We start from the raw sequence: 12190 nt of genomic DNA on the forward strand, positions 1-12190 counted from the left end.
CAGGATTTCCAGATTGTATCCTTTTCTTTTTCTTTTTTTTAATTCTTTATTCATTTTCAAATTTACAATAAGAGTAACAATATATCCAAACAAATTAACAATATATATAACACTTAATAATCATCAATGGTACAAATAATATGCTCTTATCTCCCACCCTTCCCACCTTTTCTTATCATATAAGCAATACCTTTTACAATATGTAACAATAAATTTACCCTACCCTCCCCCCCTCACAATCAAACTTGTAAATTTAAGGGGAAAAAAAATAAAATGTCATCTAATCGGTACAATACTTTGTAAATGGCTCCCACACATCCTGAAATTTCCTGAAAAAACCACGCTGTATTGCAATAAATCTTTCCATTTTATAAACATGACATAATAATAATAACTTTATTCTTCTATACCGCCATAATCTTGCGACTTCTAGGCGGTTTACATTCAAGAGAGCTGGACATTCAAAGAATTCCACCAGAAATTATAATTTAATCTACTCCAATTTTTCTAATTGTACGTAATTTGTTGAATTATATTACATTACAGATTTCTATTCCGCCATTACCTTGCGGTTCAAGGCGGTTTACAAAAGATTTATGAAAGGGGGGTTACAATGGAAGAACATTAGTCATTGCTAAAGTTGTAAAGAGTAGATCATTTGTCAGTATTTGAATGGTAAAAAGTGTAGAGGAGTAGGTAGAAATTTAGGAAGAAAGGGAAACTAAGGAAGATCATTTGTTGTTTTTCAGGATGTACAATGGAAGAACATTTGTCCTTTCTAGAGTTGAAGAGAGTAGATCTTTTATCGTTTCAAGAGTTGTAAAGAGTGGATCATGTCAGGATTGTTTCAGGAATTTCTTGAAGAGTATGGTTTTTAGTTCTTTTCTGAATATCTTGTAGTCTGGGGTGGTTATCAGTAGGTTAGAGATCTGGTTATCTAGTTTTGCGGCTTGAGTGGCTAGGAGGCCATCATGTAGTTTTTTCCGTTTTACTTCTTTGATCGGGGGGGGGGGTATGAATGGGGAATGTGTTTTTCTGTGTCTGGTAGAGGTTGCTTGGATGAGGCGGTTGTTTAGGTAGGATGGGCTGTCTCCATATTGGGTTTTAAATAACATGCAGTAGAATTTAAATAGTATTCTTTCTTGGATTGGTAGCCAGTGTGAGTTGATGTACGCTTCTGTGATATGGTTGTGTTTCCTCAGTGAGTAGATGAGTCTCAGAGCTGTATTGAATGGCAACTTGAGTCTTGTTTGGTTCTTCAGTATTTCCTGAACTTGTTTGGCTTTTGGCTCAATAAAAATAAATTTGAACATAAACAGGCACCAGAATAATTTTCAGGCGAAGGAAAAAGCCTCAGTATCAATGGTGAGGAAAAACCATTTTACCAAACCGATATTATAGGCATTAAAAAAAAAAACTTTCGCCACAAGAAAACTGTGTATCTTTATAACAAGGGCACGCCCAACGTTAAGTGTATGAGTAAATAGTGAAGGAAATGCTATGTGCAGCCGACAATCATTTCGTGGCTAAGCACGCCACTTTGTAGGTTGGACTGCTATGCTGGCGTTTCTGGCCCTGAAGAAGTAGTAAAAGGACCCCTGAGTTTTTTTAATTGCACTGTATTTGCCAGATAATTCAATAAAAATTATTATTGTTAAAAAAAAAAATAAATCTAGATTTCTACAGGAACACATGCAGTTCTTGCTTCGGGACATTTGCTATACTCAGTCTGCAACAGGACAAGCCATGCTAGAGCAAGGCACATGCCTCAACACAGCTACCAGAGTTGAGGCAGGTCTAAACAAGGCTATCAGAGGTCACCCCCTAGCTCAATAATATCCTGTTACCTATCCCCTGTGGATGGAGTATTGGGATTCCTGCCAGGAAGTTCTTTCACTTGTACTGATGACAGCAGCAGAACTTGCCCAGGAAAAGCAAGAGAATCTCAGTTGTTGTTTTTTAATCCAAGAGGTAACCTAAAGCCTCTCGTGCCTTCACTGTCTGCCCTGCAACACTTGAGAACAAATATCATACTGCAAAATCATAGGGTTTAAAAACTAAAAGGAACTGATGACAAGTCATCCTATATAATAAAACCCTAGCCGCGCATGTGCACTTCTACCTGCGTGTTCCATTTTTCCTGATCCGTGAGGTGTATGTCTGTGGCGGCAGGAGTGCGCTTGCGCGAGTCCCCAGCCTTCCAGCACCTAACTACACTCGCGGCAGGACTGGCCGCCAGCGCTGGACTCCCTGCTCTCTCGCGGCAAAAAAACAGTAAGTTTTTTGCGGTCTCCCATCCCTTCCCTTCCCGCGGTCCAAACTCCAAACCTGTCTGCAGCACTCTACACACGCTGCTTCAGGGCCTTCTACTGTCCTGATTTGCTCTGCTGCGTCTCTGATGATGTCATCAGAGACATGCCAGAGTAAATCAGGACAGTAGAAGGCCACGAAGCAGCGTATGTAGAGTGCTGCAGGCGCTGCTAGAGTCGGCAGGTTTGTCGGGACCACGGAAAGGGAAGGAGGGGAGGTTAAGGGACTAAGGGAGCCGGCCAGACTTCTAGCACCCGTTAATGTAATGGGCTAAAATACTAGTCTTTTATATTTAGGCTCAAGATGAGCTAGGTGTTCCTTATTCAACACGCCTCCATTCATGACTTATAAATGTTCCCCAGTGCTGAAATTAAAGTCAAAGGCAGGCAATTTTATTTCACTTTCAGCAAATAACATGTTGCATTGTTGTTCTGTTTTTCACCTTCCTTGGAAGAGAACATCTAAATTTACTATTAAATAAAAAACAAACAAACAAATGTTTAAATGTAATCCAAGAAATTAGCATTTGTAAAAGTTCAAAACGAAATCCAGAATCTAAATATAAGCTACTGATATAATCAGATGATGAGCAATAAGATACTTACTTTCCCCCTACCCCCTTTTACAAAATCGCAAAAGCAGTTTTTAGCGCAGGCCGGTGCGCTGAATGCTCTGTGCTGCTCCCGACACTCATACGGCCTCTTTTACAAAGCCGCGCTAGCGGCTGCTGCGCGGCAACAGCCCTCGAAGCCCTTTAAATCTCTATGGGCTTCGGGGCCATTAGCGCAGCGCAGCCGCTAGAGCGGCTTTGTAAGAGGCCGATAGAGTTCCTATGAGTGTTGGGAGCAGAGCATTCATAGAAACATAGAAAGATGACGGCAGATAAGGGCCATAGCCCATCAAGTCTGCCCACACTATTTACCCACCCTCTTAAATCAACTGACCCCCTAAAGAATAATTGTAATTATACTGTCACTCTACTGACCCGCTCATTCAGTCCTAGTGACCCTAACCCTTGGCATGACCTCGTAGGGATCCCACATAGGTATCCCATTTGTTCTTGAAGTCTGAGATGCTGCGTGCCTCGACCACCTGCACTGGAAGCTCGTTCCAATGCTCAATCACTCTTTCCGTGAAGAAGTATTTCCTGGTGTCTCCACGAAACTTCCCTCCCCTGAGCTTGAGCGGATGTCCTCTTGTGGTCGAGGGTCCCCTGAGAAGAAAGATATCATCTTCCACCTCTACCCGTCCCGTGATGTACTTAAATGTCTCAATCATGTCTCCCCTCTCCCTATGCTCCTCGAGAGTGTAGAGCTGCAATTTGCTCAGTCTTTCTTCGTACGGGAGACCCTTTAGCCCCGAGACCATCCTGGTGGCCATCCGCTGAACCGATTCAACTCTGAGCACATCCTTACGGTAATGTGGCCTCCAGCCTGCACTAAAAACCACTTCCACTGTTTTGTAAAAGGGAGTTTAGGTACTTATATTCACATCACACTTCCTCATTGGTCCATTTTGTACATAGTTTATAGATGTCATTCAAAAAAATGTTCTTAATTATTATTCATTCTTAAATATTCACTCTCATTCATTCTTCATTATAATACAAGTAAAATCTGTAATTATCTCCATACTGCAATTTCACTGCTTAAAGAGCACATCATCGACACAGCACTATGTTTTGCATTTGCTGTAACAGGGAAGCTGTCTAAGCTAAATTATCTTCAGACATTTATGCCTCGTTTCCATAAAAATTAGATAATTTAGGGTTCCTTTTACTAAGCTGCAGAAGACCTTCATACCTTAAGGGCCGGCGAGGTAAATGCTCCGACGCTCATTCTATTCCTATGAGCGTCGGAGCATTTACCTCACTGGTTTGCGGTAAGAAGCTCTTCTGTGGTTTAGTAAACTCCAGCGTTAATTTAACTTAGAAGACATCCCAGACACAGTGACAGTGAAACATAGCGCTGTGTCAGAGGTGGCCTCTTTATGCAGTGGAAATGCAGTACTCATTTTACTTGAATTATACTGAAGAATGAGTAAGAGTGAATATTTAAACCTTTATTTGGCATTGTTGCTCAGAAGCAACATGTATCTTCTATGGCTCTTCTGGGAGCTCTGCATCTCCAAAATGCCTGTTACCATGGCACTGTTGCACTCGTTCAATATCAAGTTACATAAAGCAGCCATTTCACCATCTGCCAATTAAAGGGTTAAGAAAAAAAATCAGAACGAATATGGTTATTAAGAATGTTTTGAATGAAGAAGCTGTAAAATATATGCCACATGTAAAATGGACTAATGAGGAAGTGAAGTATGAATATAAGTACCGTATTTTCGCGAATATAACGCGCACCATTGTAAAACGCGCACAGGGGTATAGCGCGCAGAAATCACGATGATATGTACAAAAACTTTTCTATACCGCGCTCAGGCATATAACGCGCATGCTGCCCGACTCTCCTCTGGCCACCCCGACTCTCCTTTCGCTCTCCCCGACTCTCCTCTGGCCACCCCGACTCTCCTTTCGCCCTCCCCGACTCTCATCTGGTTGCCCCGACTCACCCTGACTTTCGGTGCACTGCCCCGACTCTCCTCTGGTTGCCCCGACTCACCCTGACTTTCGGTGCACTGCCCCGACTCTCCTCTGGTTGCCCCGACTCACCGTTCACCCGCCCTGACTTTCGGTGCACTGCCCCGCCTCTCCGTGCCTGTCCCCCTTGAAGTCCTGTCCCCCCTTGAAGGTCTGCCTGTCCCCCTTGAAGATCTGCCTGTCCCCCCTTGAAGTCCTGTCCCCATCCTGAAAGCCTGATGCCCCCCCTCGACGTCCGATTCTTCTCCCCCCTCGGCAGGACCACTCGCACCCCCACCCCGAAGGACCGCCGACTCCCCGACAATATTGGGCCAGGAGGGAGCCCAAATCCTCCTGGCCACGGCGACCCCCTAACCCCACCCCGCACTACATTACGGGCAGGAGGGATCCCAGGCCCTCCTGCCCTCGACGCAAACCCCCCTCCCCCCCAGCCGACCCGCGACCCCCCTGGCCGACCCCCACGACCCCCCCACCCCCCTTCCCCGTACCTTTGGAAGTTGGCCGGACAGACGGGAGCCAAACCCGCCTGTCCGGCAGGCAGCCAACGAAGGAATGAGGCCGGATTGGCCCATCCGTCCTAAAGCTCCGCCTACTGGTGGGGCCTAAGGCGCGTGGGCCAATCAGAATAGGCCCTGGAGCCTTAGGTCCCACCTGGGGGCGCGGCCTGAGACACATGGTCGGGTTTGGCCCATGTGCCTCAGGCCGCGCCCCCAGGTGGGACCTAAGGCTCCAGGGCCTATTCTGATTGGCCCACGCGCCTTAGGCCCCACCAGTAGGCGGAGCTTTAGGACGGATGGGCCAATCCGGCCTCATTCCTTCGTTGGCTGCCTGCCGGACAGGCGGGTTTGGCTCCCGTCTGTCCGGCCAACTTCCAAAGGTACGGGGAAGGGGGGTGGGGGGGTCGTGGGGGTCGGCCAGGGGGGTCGCGGGTCGGCTGGGGGGGCGGTCGGAGGTTCTTGGGGGGGGCGGTCGTTGGAGGGAGGGGGGTTTGCGTCGAGGGCAGGAGGGCCTGGGATCCCTCCTGCCCGTAATGTAGTGCGGGGTGGGGTTAGGGGGTCGCCGTGGCCAGGAGGGTTTGGGCTCCCTTCTGGCCCAACTACACAAAGTACGGGGAAGGCGGGTGGGGGTGTCGTGGGGGTCAGCCAGGGGGGTCGCGGGTCGGCTGGGGGACGGGCGGAGGTTCTTGGGGGGGGCGGTCGTTGGGGGGAGGGGGTTTGCGTCGAGGGCAAGAGGGCCTGGGATCCCTCCTGCCCGTAATGTAGTGCGGGGTGGGGTTAGGGGGTCGCCGTGGCCAGGAGGGTTTGGGCTCCCTCCTGCCCCGATATTGTTGGGGAGTCGGCAGTCCTTCGGGGTGAGGGTGCGAGTGGTCCTGCCGGGGGGGGGATGTATCGGACGTCGGGGAGTTGGCCGGGCAAGAGGGCTTGGGCTCCCTCTTGCTCCGATCGTGGATGCGGGTGCGGGTGGGAGCGCGTGCGAGCGGTCATTCGGGGTGGGGGTGCGAGCGGTCCTGCTGGGGGGGTGAATCGGGCGTCGGGCGGGGTGGGAACTATGTTTAAAAACTTTTGTATACCGCGCTCAGGCATATAACGCGTGAGGGGTATGCGCGGTACGTAAAATCACATATAACGCGCGCGTTATATCCGCGAAAATACGGTACTTAAGCACAATGAGCCTTCAAGAGCAAGTTGACATCTGAAATGGGATTTTATCGCTCACCATTTGATGGTCCACAAAAAAATGTATTTAGTGAGAGCTCTCTCTTCTTTTTGATACATGATTTATCTCCCCCCCCCTCCCCTCTTTTTATGAAGCCGCATTAGTGTTTTTTATTGCCGGCCATGGGGGTAAAAGCTCCAATGCTCATAGAATTCTTACAAGCATCGGAAATTAAACTGCCGTGGTTGGCGATAAAAAAAGGCTAATACTGCTTCATAAAGTTCTTGCAGCTATTGCTATATTTAAGATCACCTGTTTCTTAGTATACAGATATAATCAGAGTAGCCCAAAGATTTTCTTCATCCTCTGGTACCATCCAGTTTTCCGAACTACTTTTTCCTTTTACATTGGTTGCACCTGCTAGCAAGGAAAAATTACTCTCCCCCCCCCCCTTGCGTCAGACAAAGATTTACCGCTTGGTTGCCTGATGTCCAATAATTCTCCAAACAAGTTGAAAAGGTGACGGCGAAAGCTAGAAGGATGCTACGGTGCAAAGGGAGAGGTATGGACAGTAAGAAAAAGGAGGTACTGATGCCCCTGTATAAGATTTTGGTGAGACCTCATTTAGAATATTGTGTACAATTCTGAAGGCCGCACCTTCAAAATATATATAAAAGATGGAATTGGTGTAGAGGAAGGCTACTAAAATGGTGCATGGTCGTCGTCATAAGGCGTATGGGGACAGACTTAAAGATCTCAATCTGTATACTTTGGAAGAAAGACGGGAGAGGGGAGATATGATACCTTCGCAATGTAAATGCGCACAAGTCGAGTCTCTTTCATTTGAAAGGAAACTCTGCAATGAGAGGTATAGCAGTATACAAAAAAAATAAATTATTATTATTATTATATGATGAAGTTAAGAGGTGATAGGTTCCGGAGTAATCTAAGGAAATACTTTTTTACAGAAAGGATGGTAGATGCATGGAACAGTCTCCCAGAAGAGGTGGTGGCGACAGAGACTGTGTCTCAATTCAAAAGAGCTTGGGATAGGCATGTGAGATCTCTTGGAGAGAGAAAGAGATAATGGTTACTGTGGATGGGCAGACTAAATGGGCCATTTGGCCTTTATCTATCATCATGTTTCTATGTAAGTGAGGCATTATGATCCCTCCTTAATAACATATCTGACAGTCAGTTAAGACATCTACCAGTTCTAGTAGATGACACTGTCACCTTGTGGTCACTCTTGGTACTGCAGCCCTCATGCTCAACAGATGACTATTAATGGCTTCTCCAGCAACTGGTATTTCATGTAGTTCCACATGCTAGGATAGTGAAGGTGGAAAATACTCCTTTCTACTGATAAGTCTTGAAGAAAGTCTTCACCCTGCCTTTCAAGGCCTTTGCAGGGATCACAGTCTTTTACTCTCTTCTAAGATTCTCCTTTTTTCACAGTTTTGCTAAATTGTATTTGCAAGTATGCAAACAATTATTTATTGGGTGATCAGCACATTTTGTCATTTAAACATCAAAGATATGGGGAAAAAACACTGAAAACTTTTCTTCCATCTTCCTCATCTCTCTTCGGCTTTCTTTCCTTTTAAATCATTGGATCCTCAGTCAGGATGACTCTTCTTGTAACAGTCCAATATTCCCCCAAGTTCAAACACATATACTGCTTATAAAGATCTCTCTAATATAGCCTCAGTGACACCACATACTGCTCAGAAGAATTTCATAGCGGTACACTTTGTGGTATGCTTTATTTGTCCTTTCGTCAACGGCTCTTAACTTATAATCCTCCTTGATCTATTAATCATACTTTTGTACTATATTATATATACTGGGATTTCGACTCCATATAATTTAAATATGAAATCACTTACTATAACTTTAGATCCTTAAGATCCAGCTCTCTGGGAAATTGCTATCCAACATGTTTCGCTAAACAGCTTTTCCAAGGATACTCCCCAGAGCCATCTTCGTCATCCAACTTCATTTCTTAAATGAAGATTGACTTGACTGATTTAACAAATGAAGTCAGAAGACAAAGATGGCTCTAGGGAGTATCCTTGGAAAAGCTGTTTAGCGAAACATGTTGGATAGCAATTTCCAGAGAGCTGGATCTTTAGGATCTAAACTTAAGTGATTTCATATTTAAATTATATGGAGTTGAAATCCCAGTATATATTAATTAATTAATTAATTAATTTAGTTATTTATTTAGCCCGTCCTCCTAAAGGAGCCCAGAACGGGTTACAAGAGCACATTCAAAGTATGTGTAGGACAAACTTTGGTGAGAAATTTAGACTTTACAGCATTTACAGTATAGACAAAGGGAGTTTAGATTACAGCATTTACAGTGTAGACATTACAGAATTAAAATATAGGTTTAGTGGATGTAGGGTGGGTTAAATTGCAGCGTTTTCAGTGTAGATATAACATGGATATAATATAGTAGAAAAGTATGATTGCGGCCTCGCAAATTTCAGAAATTACCTTTCCATGTGTTTGTTGCTGGCAGGCTACTGTTAACAGCACATTGGAAACAGGCACATCCCCACTTCGGCAACACTTCCTTGGGAAGTTAGATTTTTTTTTTACTGGATGTCCAAATTAACCACAATGATGCATAATCGATTGTCACTCTTCCTCAATCTTTGGGATCTCTACCCGTCTCACTTAGTCTTACCTAGCTGATAATATTTACTATATTCACTTATCCACACTCATCCTTTGCAACTGTTTAGTCAGGAGGGAGGGAGGTTTTGGTCCCTAAGGTTGAAATGTTTTGCTTTGAACTGAAGACCCATGGTCCAACATCTGGATTGTGTGGGACTATGGGGTATCTGGCTGTTGTATATTTGCTACCTGGTTTTGTTCCGTATTGTTTTCTGGAAAAACTAAGGGCTCCTTTTACGAAGGCGCGGTAGCGGTTTAACGCGTGTAATAGCACATGCTAAACCGCCGGCCGTGCTAGCCGCTACCGCCTCCTCTTGAGCAGGCGGTAGTTTTCCGGCTAGCACGGGGGTTAGCGCGTGATAAAAAGTCGCGCGCGTTAGAGGAGCCATAAATAAATTAAATTCTAAAGTATGATTAATAGATCAAGAAGGATTACAAGTTAAGAGCCGGTGACGAAAGGACACAAAGCATGCCACTATGAAATTCTTTTGAACGGTATGTGGTGTCGGTGAGGCTCATAACATTGACAGACTCTCGCGTTCGTGACATACATGTCATCTATTTTAGTGGAATCTCTCAAAGCACACCCAGAAATTCTTCGGGGCACACCACTGAGCCGTGGCACACAATTTGAAAGACACTGACTTAATAGAATCACAACACCTTTTATTAACACTGTAAGGCAAACATATTAAGTACAAGGGAAATTAGAGGGATAGTGCAGGATTTTTTGCCTCCTAATACATGCCAAAAGGCAAAATCCTTATTACCCTTAAGACACATTATTTACCACAGAAAACATTATATAATAATGAGAAGCAAAGCATCCTATTTCTATGCTATTTGAATAATGCACCTTGCACTGAACTTCACGAGCGGCATTATTCAATGAAACTAACCCAGGCATTGAACTGGCATTACTATTTTTCCCTGGGAATGAGTGGCCTGATGTTCTTAAGGGTCATCTTAAAGGGTCTTGAGGTACAACACGTGCTGTGCAGACTCTTCTCTCTCATTCCATGAAGAAACCCTAGGGACCTATCAAGGATTTCCCTTGTGTCTAGTGGGTAGGACCAGGGTAATCTCCTGTCCTTTTGGGTGCCAGGTTCACAATGGGAGGAAGGGCTGTGGCTCATTGGTTGTGCTGCTGCCTCTGCACCCAAAGGTTGTGAGATAATATCCTATTGTTGCTTCTTGTGACTCTGGACAAGTCACTTAATCCTTGAATGCCCACCACTTTGAATGTCAGCTTTGAAATGCCAAAGTGAGAAAAAGGCAGTATACATAACATGACCATTAATTTTTTTCATCAAAATGGGACACCTACTGATTTTCAGTCCCGCCCCCAATCCCGCCCTAGCCCCACCCCAGCCCCCAATTTCTTCCATTCATTTTTCATGTACACACAATATAATCTTAATAATTCATACTGGTAACCATAAAATAAAATAAAAACCCACAAAGCACGCTGTATTCATAGAAAATGTTAATTATTTATATTCAAGGTTTTTTCAAAGTGGTCAAGACAGATGACTTTAAAACATGCAATATCACCTCAGTGACAATTATAGAAAAATAGACAAATATAGTGCAAAATATAGACAGCAGATATAAATTCTTAAAATTGACACATTTTGATCACTAAATTGAAAATAAAATCATTTTTCCAACCTTTGTTGTCTGGTGAGTCTCTGATTGCACTTCCTTCTAACTGTGCATCCTTTCTTTCTCTCTCTCTCCCTGACCCCTTTCTTGCTTTCTGTCTTTCTTTCTCACTCCCTGACCTCCCCAATCCACTGCCACCTCCCTGCCCCCCCCAAGCCACCCTCTCCTAACTTTTTCTTTCTTTCTCTCTCCCTGCCTCCCCCCTATGCCACCGCCGCCGAAAAGTTCTCCCTGCTTCCGACACAGCAACAGGGCCAGGTGAGGCAAGTGTAGCGACTGCACAATGGCCAGCCCAGAAGCCTTCCCCCGACATCAATTGTGACGTCGGAGAGGAAGTTCCAGGCCAGCCAAATTGATCAAAATTCTTAATAATTTTGAATAGTTATCAGATATTTGCTGCATCATCAATATCACCATAAAAATACAATCCACAGGAACACACTATCCATCTCAGCAACTATAAAGATATTAAAAAGCTAGAGGGACAATGTGGAATCTTGATGTAACGTCTTCATTTGTACTGATGACATTCATATAGCGCCAAATCTAAGGTCGGCCTCCTTAAAAGAATTTTAACCCCCTTAAACCTGTCTACATCTAACAAAATCTTATATTCAATCAAATCAAAAATGGGAAAAAAAAGGTCCAAAGACATCTGAAATATACATTTCTACTTGGATCTTCCAATCATTCAAGCTTCTACGGCCACAATATAAAACAAAGAAACAAGATAGTGACATGTCTCATTTATTTGCCCACATCAGCTACGTTAATAGGAATATTCATTACGGCAATCCTGAAAACTGGATCAGTAAGGTGTGTTCTCTTACCTGTACTATGGCCTCACTGTACTGTAGATCAACTTGTCTGTGACAATGTTGAATTACCTCATTCAGAAGCAGTGATTCCTGTCAGTCAGTGAGTAATGGAGGAAACATTATAGTACTTCTATACCAACACTATCAAGAGTAGAAAGAATAATACATGATATCTGCCGAAGTGCTCTACCACAAAGATAAGCACGTTTATAATTCTCAGTTGTATCCAGGTAGAGAGAAGCAATAACTGTGCAGCTTTCTTCAGGAAAACTGGTTGCCCAGTGGCCCTTTTATTAAACCATTCTGAATACAAAATGTTATCAGCCAAAATTATCCTAGCATAATTTATCTCATTTCCTGGAATGAAGGCAGCCCCAGGCTTTCTCATGTCAGGCAACACATCAGAGTGAACAGGATAGCACATGCTATACACACTAGCTGCTCACATAACAAAACACACATC

At 44.3% G+C, this 12190-nt stretch overlaps 1 protein-coding gene across 4 annotated transcripts in view; it reads right to left on the bottom strand.

Annotated features, from left to right (window-relative positions):
• The window catches only part of BMPR1B (bone morphogenetic protein receptor type 1B), a 586865-nt gene that overhangs the window by 399844 nt on the left and 174831 nt on the right, over nt 1–12190 (bottom strand). The window contains exon 1 of one of the 4 annotated variants that reach the window (XM_033957920.1): nt 11740–11758. The exons of the other annotated variants lie outside the window; for them this stretch is intronic. The gene's annotated coding sequence lies outside the window, so the exon portion shown is untranslated. Of the gene's footprint in view, nt 1–11739; nt 11759–12190 lie in introns of those variants that run through there. 4 annotated transcript variants of the gene reach the window in all.

This window comes from Geotrypetes seraphini, chromosome 1, assembly GCF_902459505.1.
Source record: "Geotrypetes seraphini chromosome 1, aGeoSer1.1, whole genome shotgun sequence".
Taxonomy (NCBI): Eukaryota; Metazoa; Chordata; class Amphibia; order Gymnophiona; family Dermophiidae; genus Geotrypetes; species Geotrypetes seraphini.